General features: G+C 41.9%; 1 long non-coding RNA gene across 1 annotated transcript; it reads right to left on the minus strand.

Moving 5' to 3' along the window:
• Positions 1–1,616: 1,616 nt before the first annotated feature.
• Positions 1,617–11,490, minus strand: LOC113894284. The gene is made up of 3 exons (XR_003511529.1): positions 11,048–11,490; positions 8,103–8,138; positions 1,617–2,969 (listed from the first exon to the last, which is right to left on the minus strand). It is a non-coding gene; the product is annotated as an uncharacterized LOC113894284 (long non-coding RNA).
• Between the last annotated feature and the right edge of the window lie 4,598 nt (positions 11,491–16,088).

A 16,088-nucleotide genomic window follows, 5' to 3' on the forward strand; every position in this document is an offset into this window, starting at 1 on the left:
CCCGGCCCGGGTCCCCGCGGCTCCTCCTCCCGCCTCCGCCTGCCGCCCTGGCTCGGCTTTTCTCTTTTTTCTTTCTCGGCGTCCTGCTTCACTCCGAACCGGCTGGAAAGCGCGGCCAGGCCCGGGCTCGCGCAGCTGCAGCCTGTCCCCCGGGCGGACCCGTCCGCGCCGGCGGCCTCCTCCGCCCAGCTCCGGCCCGCGGCGCCGCCCGGGAAGCGAGGACCGAGCCCGCGCTGGGTGTCGGCCGGCGGAAGGTGCAGCGCGCGGGCTGGAGACTCGGGGCCGCTTTCTCTCTTCACTTGTTCTTTCCGGCCGCGCGGCCCGCAGCAGCCCCGCGTTTTCACTTTCGGGCGAGTGGAGGAGGCAAGGGGCAGGGGTGACTACGTCCAACTTTTCGTTTGTCCCCGGGTTTCCAGCTAGATGGCACCGGCGGGGACCCACGAAGTAAATGGGGTCAGGACACGGGAGTGCCGAGAGCCCTTGGCCTGCCGGGTCGAGGGGGACGGGAGCCTGGGCCGAGGCGCGCTCGGGCACTGGGTGACAGTAGCAGGTACAAAGGGGAAGTCTCGGTTCTGGACAAGGACTAGGGATGGTCCGAGGAGCGTTGGACTCTGGAAAGAATGAAAAACAAACTTTTCCGCGTCTTCTAGAAAAACCTACTTCTCTCGGGGCCTCCCAGCTTGTTTAGGTTTGGAGGGTCATTGTATTGGCTTATACACATTTCCTGCAAACACAGTCGTGGTTTTTGACTCAAACCGTGAATCTACACCACTTAGCAGTTATGTTCTGTGAAGTGGAGGAGCCCGTTTCCGAAGGTGTAAAACAGTTCTCATACAAAGTTGCAGTTTTATGCTTTAAACAGAGAAGTCTTACGAGGGAAACGCCTGACAGTTCTTAAACCCATATATTTAATGACAAATCGAATTGGAGGAGAAATTAATAAAATTGAAGATAGCATTTATCTAACCACCAAGAGGAACATACTGGGAAAATAGCTCACTTCCTGTCCTCCATTATCTATTCAGTGTTATGCTCTTTAATAGTTGAAGACCATTGATTGTTAATGTCCCTAGGACCTGGGATGGAAATAAGACAACGGAGACTAAAAGTTTCGTTGGGGGTCATCTTGGCTCAGGATATTTAATGGGTTTCCAGACATCAATTCCTGCTTAAGTTATTCTGCCTACATCTTTTTTCCAAACAGATCCTGATAATGATGGTAGCTCACTGTGACTTTTTACCATTGTCAGTCATGATGCTCTTTACATTCAGGATCTTGGTCACCACCAAAACCATCAGATAATAGATCCTATTATAATCGCCTTTTGTAGGTCAGTTAAAAAAAAAAAAAAAGCTTAGGATACCAAGCATCCTACTGAAGCTGGTGTGCTAATCTGCCTGAGCACCTTGAAGACAAGACAACAAAACACCCAACCTATGGCCAGTTAGGGTAACTGACACCTGAGTGTATGTGCCTGCTCAGTGGCTCAGTCACATCCCACTACCCCATGAACTGTAGCCCTCCAAGCTCCTCTGTCCATGGGATTCTCCAGGTAAGAATACTGGAGTGGGTTGCCATTTCCTCCTCCAAAGGATCTTCCCCACCCAGGGATTGAACGCCCGTCTTTTGCATTCCTGCATTGGCAGGCAGATTCTTTACCACTGTGCCACCTGGGAAGCCCACAACTGACACCTGTAAAGGTTTAAAATATTATACTTGAGGAAAGTCATAGAACAAGTTCAGGAGCAACCTCAAGGCTAGAACTCAAGCCTTAGGACTCAAATTTCACAGACATTCCACTATAAAAGCATTAATACAAAATCTTAAATAATATAGAAATTTTATGCCATAATAGAGTTCAGAATTTCTGCCATTATTATAGCATAATGGATGGCAAAGTCCACAGGATTGAAAATGCCATTGACACAATGAAAATTGAACATCGTTGGATTGCTGAGTGCTATGTCAGCAAGGCATCCTTTGCATGAACAGCCTATAGGCTAAAACCTAAGTGTTCAATATAGACAAACATTCAGATTGAAACTCAGTGAATTACAAACAACAAATCAACTGAACACAGCAGATCTTGTCAGACTCATGAATAATTAAATATATTTTTACACTAGTACGAGGTTGGTATTCACAGGCCTTAAATCGGAAAGGGCATTAGTTGAAGAATTGTAACCTCAGTCTTTTTCAGCGGGAAACATTGGCGGTGATAAGATGCAAAGTAATGAAAATGTTGACAAGCTAATGAGAATTTTTAGGAGAAGTGTTTCACACATAGGGGCCAGCTGATTCGAAGATATAGAGTAAAATCTGGGCAAAGTACACAAGTGGAAAGTTGGGACATAGGCTAGCACTAAACAGATGAAGGAACCTGATTCAGGCCAGGCCAATGAAAGCACCACATGGCCCAGCCACAGTGATTGGTTCAGCTAGGAGGATGTGATATACGCTGAGCCAATTAGAGTTGGCCCTGGGTCTTTGGGGAAAGAAGTGCTCCCCTTCTTTAGTTTGCTGAGCTGGTACGATAATATCTAGAGCTTCTGTCTTTCCACTGCTTGAGTGAAGAAAAATAAAGCTGAGAAATGTAAAACAACATCTTTTGTCCTGCTGCCAAGGCCTTTTCAGCAACTCAAGTTGGTAATGTCCTTGTTTTCTTTGGTCGTTCAAATTGAGTGACTGCTGCTCATGACTGAAACAATTCTAAAACATCATTGTTTCCCTGTTCGCAAAATTCATTAGGTTCATTCTGAATTCATGATGTTCCCTTTTCCTCTGTTCTCTTCCTACTACGTGGATTTTTCCAGTCTTTCTTCTCCATGATGCCGTCCAAGATTGCTTCCCACCACCACCAATGAAGTACATCCAGATGGTTCATGCCCTTCTGTTGTTACCAGTTTTGTGTCATTGCCCTCCTGCTTCCCCTCTTGGCTTAGTTACCGTTATGCAGCCTCCAGATGACCTGAGACAAGATGGGATGCCTTTGTCATATGTTCTCACAGTGCCATCCCTCTTCCCTTCATGGACCTTATATTTGTGAATTGCTTATGCCATCCAGCACACAGCGTGGAGACAGTAGAGTGGGTGGTTAAAAAGGGGAGTCCTGGATCCAGACTCTCTGGACTTGGGCAAATGTCTTAACTTTTCTATGCCAAAATTCCTGGATCCATAAAAAGAAGAGGCCCTTCATAGAGTGTGATTGTGTTTATATAGAGTACAAAACTATGGCTGATGTGCATTATAAGTGATTGCTGCTATTATTTTTGTGCATGTGAGTGTTTAGTATCTGTTTCTCATCTCACATTAGATGTGAAGTGAGAGGTCTGTTTTTGCTTACCATTTTACACCTAAGACACAGTGCTTTGTCCAAAAGAGCAGCCAAGAAATCAGATATTAAATATTTGGGCAATTGCCTCTTTCCAAGTGGCCTGGAAGCTCCTAGAGGGAAGGTACCTTGTCTTTTGTATTAAAAAAGATCTCATCTGGTCTCAGGCACTGTGCCTGGCACATTCATCTCTCTCCCTTTCCCCTCATTGCTGAATAGGTTATTGCACCTCATTTGAAATGCAAAGACTAGTAAACATTTGGCTGTCAGGGGGAAAACATTTTCCTAGTTGTAGACTTCAGTTTAAAACCAGACTGGCTTCTGAGGGTTATATTTCAATTCTGTGAGGAACTTTATGACAGTCTTTTCCCTTTTACATCATGTATACAGCAAATACTAAAAACATGCTTTGCACCAGATGCTGTGTGAGGTACCAATGGTCCTAAAATAAGAGGAGGCAGTCACAGCATTCTGCTGTGCTCTGTGTTTCTAGTGTGGTGGTCATTGGCATCACTGTGGATGTCTTCACTACTTTTTGCATGCAGTTAATATAAATTAGGATAAGCAAACTTTGGAGTGAATTTCTACAATGAGAAAACTACCTCTAAAGCCATGAATGTGTTTATGGGTGGTTAAGATTCCCTAAGTCTTTGGAACAATTGACTTATTTTGAAGTGCCAATTGAAATGCCATTGAAGGACTTTTAAACTGGGCTAGAACATAATTTGATTTCAATTTGCTAATACATTTTGATTAACTGAAAGAAGAGATGACTATAGCTGGCTACTGTGTGGGGAAAGCGGGTTGACAGAAAGCAAAAGTGCTCTATGGGAGGCCAGTTAGAAATCTGTGGAGAGAGAGTCCCAGAGCTCCTGGGAGCCTGGGTTTAGGTAAGGAACAGCAATGGAAAGGGGAGAAGCAGACAGACTGCAGACGTTTTTGGAGGTTGTCTGGGATGAGGGACAAGGATGAGTCAAAGATAAAACCCAGGTTTCTGACTAGAATGAAAAGGAATGTCATTTTTCTTACGATAGAGAATGCTGAAGGAGAAAGTGCAGGTATAGGTGGTTGAGAAGAAATGAACTTGATTTCAGAAGCTGAGTTAGAAATAACCATGGAACAACCTGTAAAGATTATGTCAGATACCAATCTGGGGCTCAGAAGAGATGTCTGGGCTGGAGGTAAGTCTAATTAACATAGAGAAAATAACAGAAGGCATGTGGTTATGGATGAAATTGCATAGAAAGAGTTTTGCCAAGGAGTGTTGACTTAGAGTAGACAAAGGAATAGCTGGGAAGAGCCCCACCATGCAACCGATCAGGTGGAGGAAGGAGAAGCCAAAGGAAATGAATACAGTGCTTCTAAAGTGGTAGACGAGAAACAAACATGCAGCGTGGCAAATGCCAGAGTACTTCAAGATGGGAGGGGGTAGTCAAAAGTATCAAATACAGCTTAGATATCAAAGGTGATTAATAACAATGTTCAATTCTTGAGCAAAACTTTAAGATGCATTTAACCCTCTGACAATCCTGTGGAGGAAAGCACTGTTAAAGTTCCCATTTTAGAGAAGAGAAAACCAAGACTGAAAGGGTTTAAGTAACTTGTTCAGATTCAATTAAGCACCAGAACCTACTGCTGAAAAGTTCTTTGAATTATATCAAAGGCAGTTTGCATGGAACAGTTAGGATATTGGATTATTCGTATTAGATTAATAAGAGTGATATGAGAAAACAGACTAAACGTGTTTGGCTTTCAAGGGAAGAAGAGATAAATAGATAATTAAAGAGCTCAAAGTTACCTTCCTGAAGTGGGCCTCTGCTTGGTTTGCAAGGACCTCCTTTAAATCACATCACTCTGCCTCTGTGCCTGCAGCCTCACAGCTCCCCCCACCCTCAGCTGATTATTCTGCCTTCCATTTCAAGTCCACTCACTCCTCAAAACTCAATTCAAAGCTTGCTTCCAGAGGAAGTCTTCTCAGTCTCACCTTTCTTGGTAGGCTTTTATCAGAGGTCACTTTTGACATTTCTTTAGAAACCTGAAATGCCTGGCACAATGCTGTGTGCACACAGGAAGCTCTCAGATAATTAACAGGTAATTAATTTTTTACCTACAACACTTGGCTTCCTTGATCAGAACCATTTTGCTCACCATCCTGCTTTCCTGGTGGTTTTCTCTTTCCTTCAAGTTCTGATCTGAATTATACAGAATTTAGCCATCATGCGTATGGGGAAGGCAGGATTTAGAAGGTAAGTGCATGATGAGGAAGTTGAAGCAAATGAGCTTCCTTCATTTAGAAATGAGACTTCTAAAGAGATTTGATCATAAAATGAGAGATCTCAGCAGCCTAAGGAAGGCAAGGGAATCAATGGAAGGGTTTAGTCATCTTATTTTTTTCTTTTACCACAAGTATTAGTACATTTGTCATCAAGATGTGAGGAGCCAGTGAACCTGCAAGTGACGGTTATTAGAAGAATAGGAGTCAGGTTGAGCGGCTTCCCAGGTGGCTCAGTGGGGAAGAATCCACCTGCCAATGCAGGAGACGCGGGTTTGATCCCTGAGTCAGAAACATCCCTTGGAGCAGGGCATGGCAACCCCTTCCAGTATTCTTGCCTGGAGAACCCAATGGACAGGGGAGCCTGGCAGGCTGCAGTCCATAGGGTCGCAAAGAGTCAGGTGTGCCGGAGCACAGCACTCGTTCAGGTTGAGGGCCCAAGAGCTTTGGAAAGGAGGAAGTCATCCATCCATTAGATTGAAGAAATTAACAGGAGATGGCCTCCACTGTCTTAGTAGACAGGAATAGAAGCTCCATTGCCCCCAAGGGGTTTTGACTGCTTTCTTTATTGCCATGGCCCTCAGAACAGTAAGGCTCTTAGAAGGCTCAATATTTGTTGAAAGGTTGACTGAAAGGATAAGATTAGAAGAACTCCAAGTATAAACTCTCGTGTAAGCGAATCGTTGTTCCAATAGCCTAATCAGATTTAGAACAGGCTTTCTTTGGGGGCACTTGCATTCCTTCCATGTCCATAAACACTGTTTACAGTAGAGGAAAGATGTATGCCTCCTCACCAGATCATACCCAAAGGGGTGCTCCCAGCCCATGTCTGATCGCTTGCATAGCTTTAACAACCTCCCGACAACCGCTGCCACCTGGTGGAAGGGCAGGGATTCACAAGTGATGCCTGGAATGAGACTTCCCTCAGGCAGAGGCGCTTTTAAGTCTCCTTTGTGGTGCTGCTCTTCCAGAAAACTGGCAACCATGTGGTTCGTTGAAAGCAAGATTGACGTGAACTCTCTCACTGTATAGTTTTGTCTCCAGTGAATGTTTAGGGTTCTACTCTTGCATTTCTTCTCAGAAAAAAGGGTCAGCAATTTAAAAATAAATTTTAAAAAATAAAATAGGGTCAGACAGCCAAATTAAGGGTGATAGTAATAAGGCCACGTGAGCAGATCCTCCTACTGGTGGCTGTGGTGCTGTGTGCCCTGAAAAGTACTGTACACACGCCAGTCATCACCTACCATCGCCAGTGGTCCGAGAGAGGCTGTGAGGAGCTGACAGCTTGGGATGCTCTACGTACCCATTCGATAAGCCTTTCAAGATCTCCATGAGCTAGATGGTGGTGGTGGTTTAGTCGCTAAGTCATGTCTGACTTGTGACTGCATGGACTGTAGCCTGCCAGGCTCCTCTGTCCATGGGATTTCCCAGGCAAGAATACTGGAATGTGTTGCCATATCCTTCTCCAGGGCACCTTCCTGACACAGGGATTGAACCTGGGTCTCCTGCATTGTAGACAGATTTTTTTTAACCAACTGAGCTATGAGGGAAGCTCAGTAAGTGAATTCAAATGTTTCAAGAGTACAAATTGATTCAAATGATTACAAGTGATTTCTGCTGTTTTTGATGGAATTCTGATTCAACTGAAACAATGATACTGTGGATGTTTCCATTTTAAGCACACTATATTTGTTGCTGTTTGAACTTTATTTTTAAATAAAAAGGACAATTTAAGATAGCTTACTTCTTCAGCCATTTAGTTGAAGTCACTTATAATAAGTTTCAGCTATTATGATTCCTATAGGTTATAACAACTTTTTAAAAGAGCTGTTGATATTATGTCTAAGAACAGAGCATGAGACTTTTCTATGTTTTTAATATTTTAAATTAAAGCACACATTCAGAACTTCTAATTTTTAATTAAAACATACATACAGGCATAAACCTTAAGTGAATTGTCACAAAACAGGCACACCTGTACAACCACCACCCAAGTGAAGAAATAGGACATAATCAGCATTCCTGAAGTCCTCGCCCATGCTCCTCCCAACCCCTCTCCCCCCTCAAACCCCTACACTGACTTCTAAATCAATAGCTTATTTTTGCCTGGGTTTTCTGTTTGTGTTTATCTAAATAAAACCATGCAGTGTGTAACTCTTTTTTGTGTGGCTTCTTTTGCTCAGTATTATAAGATTCAGCCATGTTGCTCAGAAAATCTGTAGTTTGTTAGCTTTTGTTGCTATACAGTATTATGAAGATATCACGGTTTATATAAAAATTCAACACTGATGGATATTTGGTTGGCTTTCATCTTAAATGTATTACCAAAAAATGCTTCTATGAATGTTCTTGTATGTGTCCTTTGGTGAACATGCACACACATTTCTGTTGGATATACATCTAGGTATAAGTTGCTGGATCATAGGGTAGGCATGTTTTCAACTTGGGGTGATAATGCTAAACTGGTTTGTAAAGGGGTCATACTAACTTACACTCACCTGTTGCTTCACATGGCTCAGTGGTAAAGAATCCACCTGCAGTGAAGGAGACATAGGAGACGCAGTTTCAATCCCTGGGTTGGGAAGATCCCATGGAGAAGGAAATGGCAACCCACTCCAGTATTCTTGCCTGGAGAATCCCATAGTCAGAGGAGCCTGGCTGGTTACAGCCCATGGGGGTCACAAAGAGCCGAACCCGACTGAAGTGGCTTAGTACATCAAGCTTTTTAACGTTCGCCTTTTGGTAAGTATGCCATATATAACTTAATAAAGTGAAAGAAAGTGAAGTTGCTCAGTCATGTCTGACTCTTTGTGACCCCATGGACTGTAGCCTATCAGGCTCCTCCGTCCTTGGGTTTTTTCCAGGCAAGAGTACTGGAGTGAGTTGCCATTTCCTTCTCCATATAACTTAATAACGCTTATTAAATATTTTTGGTACTGAATCCACATCACCCTGTTTCATTGTAAGCCCATCTCAGTAAGGTCCATGTCCCAACTAGTATAAAAGCAATAACATAGACATGTGACAAGTACATGTGAATCATCTAGCAAGAAAAGGATCCATCCACTCTCTCCTCAAAATAAGACAGAGGAATGAATAGTCAGTGCCTATAAGCAGTAACAGAAAATAACCAGCTTTTTAAAAAGTAAAGTGTGAGTTGTAGAATAATTGAATATTACAGTTACGTTAATCTAATTCAACTGCCTTGGAGCCGGGAGAGATTAAATGATTAAGACCCATATCAGTTGCGGACAGAGCCAGAACTAGAATTCTAGTCCCTACATCCCTGGTCTTTTATAGGGTACCTAAATTTTTATTCAATGTACTTTCTTAAGTCTAAAATTTCGCTTTGAACTCAATTTCTTAGAGTTCAGATTAATTTTGTAAGTGCACTTAGTTAACCATGAAAGAACACTCTGTCCACATGTTGTAATTATATAGCCATGCTTTCTCTGACTAATTAGAAGACAACAACACTGAAATCCAATCCCAACAGAACATGCCATCTGGCTATCACTCTTCAGAAAGACAAAAGCAGTCTGTCTAAATTCTCACTACTGTCTTCACCAGCAAGTCAAGACTAAGAGTTTTATAGAGCAATTCATGCAAATACTGTGCTGTCTTCCTTTGAGGACTCAAGGGGGGTTGAGGGCTAGCTCCATAATGTGGTGACTTTCTTGTAGGAAGATTTCACTACTGACCCACAATCAGTAGATTGTGAACCTCAAGTTATAGCTCCACACTGATCCTTGTACATTCATCCAGAACTTCTAGATTAAAAATGGCACACAATTGCAAATGTCTAGCCTTTCTCTACTGACCAAAATATAGCTAATTTATCCCTACGATGTTCATGGTTTGAGTTTCTGCTTCCCTTGTGGCTCAGCTGGTAAAGAATCTGCCTGCAAGGCGGGAGACCTGTGTTTGATCTCTGGGTTGGGAAGATCCCCTGGAGAAGGGAAAGGCTACCCACTTCAGTATTCTGGCCTGGAGAATTCCATGGACTCTATAGTCCATGAGGTTGCAAAGAGTCGGACACAACTGAGTGACTTTAACTTCACTAGTAGCATCAGCAAACCATCTATAGGCTAACTTTCACCATCTTGGTCTGGGAAATATAAGTTCTCCTCTATATCACTGTGGTATTAACTTAAGGTACTGTATCTCTTAAATCAATCCCAAATGAAATCAACCCTGAGTCTTTGTTGGAAGGACTGACGTTGAAGCTGAAGCTCCAATAGTTTGGTTACCTGATGCAAAGCACCAGCACACTGAAGAAGACTCTGATGCTGGGAAAGATTGAAGGCAAAAGGAGAAGTGGGTAGCAGAGGATGAGATGGTTGGATGGCATCATCGACTCAATGGAGATTAATTTGAGCAGACTCTGGGAGACAGTGGAGAACAAGGGAGCCTGGCATGCTGCAGTCCATGTGATCACAAAGAGTTGGACATGACTTAGTGACTGAACAACAACAGTCCCTTAAATCAAAAGCCCCCAAACAATAGCCCACAGATGTGTTTAGTTTAACCAGTGCAGTGTTTAGAAGCTATTTGAATTAATGACAACCTTTGAAATCTAAAGAGTTCACATAAAAATTTAGATGATAAGCCTCTCTTGAAATACCAAAAGCTCGAGCCATTCAGAGATCTTGTTGACTGGGGTGGCTTTGTTCAATGGGGACATATCTCCCTAATTTACCAGCCTCCTATCCAGGCCTCTTCACTCCTTTATGCTGCCTTCCTTTCATAGGCACTTGAACTGACTCCTGCCCTAATCAAATAACATCAAGGCCAGGTTTCTGCCTGGAATTCAATGCCAGGGCATTCATTGGCAGCAACTTGAAGAATCTCAATAAAAGTTGCATATAATTCCAGTCCCCTGTAGGGACTTCTGGATCGCCCAGTGCTGTCCTTTGCCATGCCCTTCTCTGGGCTGGGTACTGGCATAACACAGAGCTTCACTGGCACACAATGAGTCTGCATTCATTCAGGGAGAGCTAGGACTTCCGCTATGCCCCAGCTACCTAATTCTCATTTGTTTTTTTTTTCCCCCTTCAAGTACTTGGGCAGAAAAAATGCTGAGTGATGTAGTTTAGCATTCTCCAATCTGCAGAAAATTCAGTTGCCAAGATTTGCAAGTTTGGCTTTTCTTCTATGCATCTGTATTTTATCCCCTATGAGTCAGTGCATTCAACAATGATATTTAAAATTCAATAAATAAAGGCAAGTGAAATTACAGAAATGGATCATCACTTCTATGGAAAACCAACTAAATAAATGTTTCGCTCAAAATGCCAAGCACCTGGGGACTTTAATAAAATGTTGAAAGTATATCCCCTTGAGGAGATGAGCAATTTGAAAGTAGGACGTGTGAGAACGATGCTACATGATCCTCCAAATACCAGTGACACTCCATGTCTTAACGGATGCAGAGCCATGTTACCTGATGCGACGACACATCATGCAGTGATAGTCTCTGGGGCCTACTGGACAGCAGCTACGCAGGATCTGAGGCTTTGGATGTGAACAACACACTGGTCCAAGAAAATCCACAGGAGAGGTTAGTTCAATGTCATGTCGAGCCATGCTGTACAGAATTTATTGTTGTGGAAGTTTTCCAGAGTTCTAAGAACAATGTATAGTCAGAACCTAGATTGTCTCAATCCAGGTAGAGCACTGTAAGGGGTCCAGGACCATTTGCATCAAAGACCAGGCAAGGATTCTAGTGCTTTTCAGTCCAAAATGTTCAATGCTTCCTCTAATATGAAATGATCCACATGCATAAACATTATGTTTACAAAATATCTACCAAGTATTGAAATATAAGGTAGAACTATTATTTTCTTTCATTACACAGGCATCCCACTTTTATTTATTCAACTCTCTGCAAACATTTATTGAACACCCCAGGGATGGGGAAGCCTGATAGGCTGCCATCTATGGGGTCGCACAGAGTCAGACACAACTGGAGTGACTTAGCAGCAGCAGTATATGCCAACCACTTTTCTAGGCCCTTGAAATAGTTGGAAAAACGAAGTTCACTGCTCTAATATGGCCTGCATTCTAGCAGGTGGAGTCAGACAAGGGGCATAATAAATAAGTTGATAATTGCTATGTAAAAAAAGGTAGTAGAACAGAGTAATTTGGCAGGTTGCCATGTTACGAGGTTAGAAGATTGGCCTCATTGAGACGGTGACATCTGATAGAAAACTTGAAAGAGCTAAGGTCACTGTACAGTACTACTCTTGTCTGTTGGGCCCTTTTTAATAAAAAAAATATATATATATATTTCATTTATTTGGCTGTGCGGGCTTTCGTTGCAGTATGTGGGATCTTTTAGCCTTGGCATGTGAATCCTTAGCTGTGGTATGTGGGATCTAGTTCCCTGGGGTCGAACCTGGGCCCCCTGCATTGGGAGCACAGAGTCTTAGGCATTGGACCACCAGGGAAGTTCCTGTTGGGCCCTTTTTGAAGGGGTTAGTGTATCCACCTTCTCTTTTCTTGAATGATCAGTGGTCATTGATCTTGTGACCTTATTTTGAATTGCTCAGCTGTGTACCCACCTGGGGCTTTGTCCCCGCGCTCTGATGAGGTTGTTCCGTAAAGCTACCCATTCCATAGCTGCTTTAGAAATCTTTAGAGAAGCTTGTTAGAAATGCAGATTCCGGGGTTTTCCTCCTTGGAGAGGAGGTCTTGGGGGGGGACCAGGAATTTACAAATTAGCCAGTGCCCCAGGGGATTCTGATGTATATGGTCTGTGGCCATACTTTGAGAAACTCTGGCTCAAAAGACTGATGCCAGTATTTCATTATTCCATTTCCAGCATCAGTTTTAGAAACTTACTTTTGATGAATGTAAAACATATAAAAATCCTGAATTCATGAAAATATGAAACCTTCCTGTAATTCTTGAGGTTGTATAATATTATTCTGAAATTTGAGGTGGGGGGGGAGAAAAAAGGTTTATCCTGCCTTACCCATGTGACCTGTTTTGGGGAGTAATCAAGCAGTATTTGAAGAAAACTTGTTCTTTCTAGAAGTCCAGCTAATAAAAGCAGAAGGAATGATTTTTTTAAAATTTCTAATAATTCTGATATTTTACAGCTATGAATAAAGAGCTTAAGGAATGAGCACTAGTGGAAGCCAAAGCCATTTAGTGAAAGGGTGCCTGTGTGCTCAGTCGCATCCGACTCTTTGCAACCCTATGGGTATGGGATTTCCCACCAAGAATACTGGAGTGGGTTGCCATTTCCTCCTCCAGGGGATCTTTCCAACCCAGGGATTGAAGCCACGTCTCCTGCATCTCCAGAGAAGGCAATGGCACTCCACTCCAGTACTCTTGCCTGGAAAATCCCAGGGACAGAGGAGCAGACACAGAGGCAGACACAACTGAGTGACTTCAGTTTCACTTTTCACTTTCATGCATTGGAGACGGAAATGGCAACCCACTCCAGTGTTCTTGCCTGGAGAATCCCAGGGACGGGGGAGCCTGGTGGGCTGCCGTCTACGGGATCGCACAGAGTCGGACATGACTGAAGCGACTTAGCAGCAGCAGCATCTCCTGCATTGGCAGGTAGATTCTTTACCACTAAGCCACCTGGGATTAACAAGAGACTAGTCAGTGATAGGGTGATGACTAAGGATGGTGTCCTGACACCACTGGAATGGGTTGGCATTCGCTTCTCCAACCTCAACCCACTAATAAAGTGTAAAAAGGGGCAAGTGTGCCATTATGGGCCTTTTGGTATGATGCACCAGAAGTGCTGAAAGTTTTCTCACCCCAAAATTCAACTTGATACTTATCCAGCTAGTTTGTAGAAAATAAGTTAAATAAAGAAAACAAGCTAAACAAAGATAAACACACTAAATGACAGAAGGGAAAACAAAAAGACAAATCCAGAATGTGGGTCATTTTAATAGAAAAAGTTACCCAATTCTACAACAAATCAGTGACCAGGTAAAGAAGGAGGATCATTAAATAAGAGAGACTTAAAGATGCAGCCAAATGTTATGTGTGGATCTTATTTGGATTCTGATGGGAAAAAACCAACTGTAAATAGAGAGTTTTGAGACAATAGGGGAAGTCTGAACATGGACCTGGTATTAGATGATTTAAAAAAAAAATTATTAAGTATGATAATGGCAAATAGTTATGTTTTAAAATGTTTTCTTATCAATCTAGAAATGCTTACTACAATTTCAATGAGTGAAATGACAAAGTCTGGAATTTCCTTGAAAATGAATAAAAATAAAGGTGGGTGGGCAGATGAAATGAGATTGGCAAAATGTTACCAATTCCTGAAGATTGGTGCTGAGTATGTGAAGCTTTTCCTTATATGGGGGTATGCTTGAAATTGTCCATAATAAAAAGTTTTTAAAATATACTTTTGCTGTAGGTATATATTCCTTACAAGCCATGGTAATGAGTCAAGACATTGAGATTATCATTAGTCACAAATTCAACTTTCCCTTTTACTGGTAACTCCCCTATAAATGCCCAAAACTAAGTTTTCATATCCTGATATCCTTTTTTTTTTTTTTTTAATCTCTCTCTCTCACAGCCCAGAAAAGCACGGTGGTTTTTCTCCCACATTGATCTCTTCTGTAATAATGGAATGTGCAGAGTAAATGGAACTCCATTTGCTCCTTTGGCTGCTTGAGAACCATTAAGACCCTGTTAACATCACTCATCTAATAAGTGAAAGAAAATCCTTGTCATTGAATTAAGGGAAAACCACTCTTCATACTCAGGAGTTTGGGGTGTTTAAAATGCAATATTTACATAGTGAAAAAGATCATGAAAAAGTGTTGAAGCACATGCAGTTGTATATGGTTATAGCCTATTTCTAGAGGAAAAGGGGAGCTCTCTTAGAATACTTACGACCTACTTTGGCTTTGGTCACCTAAGAGAAAATGGCTTCAGATTAAGAATTAAAATTTCCTGCATCAGAAGTACTCTAATTAATCAGGCTGAGTGCATTTGTAAATGTTGAGGTCAATAATGTAAAGATCCATACAGTAATTTAATTCTTAGAGGCTATTTGACTTCCACTGTGTTTAAAACTAAATTTGGCTACTTCACTTACTCCAGGGTGGCTAATTAACATCCACAACTCATTTCTACTGGCCATCACTCCTGCAAATATCTAAATCCAACCCAGAAGACATCATCCAGGGTATTCACTTAGCCTCTTCTAGTAACTCTGTAGTAATATTTCCAACTTTATTTTTTAAAAGTCTTAGTCAATAATCTCCCAGTTGCTGTTATGACTTTTTTTTTACGTCAAGTGCTATTAAAATCAAAATTTAGGGACACCTAATAGTGCTTCTGGACAAGGCTATGGCAACCCACTCCAGTACTCTTGCCTGGAAAATCCCATGGACGGAGGGGCCTGGTGGGCTGCCGTCTATGGGGTCGCACAGAATCGGACACAACTGAAGTGACTTAGCAGCAGCAGCAGCAGTAGTAGAGCTTCTCAAAGCATATTCTGGGAATACTTGCATAACAATCAACTGGTGGGTTAAAAAATACAGTTTCCTGGGCCTTCTCACCAGACTGCATCAGACTCTCTGCTGATGGGCCTGGAATTCTGCACCTTTAGCAAGGATGTCGGGTAGTTCTTTCATACATTAAAGTTTGACAAACAAGTTTCCAAGAATGTGAGTTTCTCTCAGGGTTTTAAGAAAAACAGGATAAAGACACCCAAGTTAAATAGCAGCAGAAGGAAGCAATCAGCCAACATGTGGAACATACCACAACACAACTGACCTGTCCACCAGCTAATAAACAGGTGAACAAAATTTAGTAAGTCCAATCAGTGGAATATGACTCAGCCATAAAGGAATAAAGTCCACCAATGCATAGCACTGCTCTTGTTTGTTCCACCTTGAATAACATTATGCTAAAAGAAGCCAGACTAAAAGAGGATTAAACTTTGAAGACGTACTAAATATAAGTAAACCTGCTTGAATCTCGATTCAAATAAACTGTAAAACAGACATTTTTAGACAAGCGGAGATGTTGAATATGAATTTGGAATTATTGTTTATTTTCTTAGCAACCACGTTGGTATTGTTTTCAGGTACAATTATGTCTTTTGAGATTCATACTGAAATACTGAGGCCTGAAATAACATAGTATCTGGAGTTTTCTTTGAAATACTTCAAGCAAAAAGGGAGATAAATGGAAGAAGTATGCAAAATAAATGATAGTTTTGGTTGACAGTTGTTGCCTGGAAGATAAATATACAGGGACTTGTTGAATTCTCTCCCTTTTATATTTGGAAATTTTTATGATAAGATTTAAGAATGAAGGAACTCAGGGCTTCTTGATGATTTTGTTTTGATTCCAAAAATTTCAATTGTACCTGCAGTGTTAGAGTGAGACTGAAGGGCAAATATTAGAGGCAGGTTTTTTTTTTTTTTTTTTCTTTTTCTTTTTTTTTCCTTCAGCTTTTTTTTTTTTTTTTAAATTTTATTTTATTT

This window comes from Bos indicus x Bos taurus, chromosome 6, assembly GCF_003369695.1.
Source record: "Bos indicus x Bos taurus breed Angus x Brahman F1 hybrid chromosome 6, Bos_hybrid_MaternalHap_v2.0, whole genome shotgun sequence".
Lineage (NCBI taxonomy): Eukaryota > Metazoa > Chordata > Mammalia > Artiodactyla > Bovidae > Bos > Bos indicus x Bos taurus.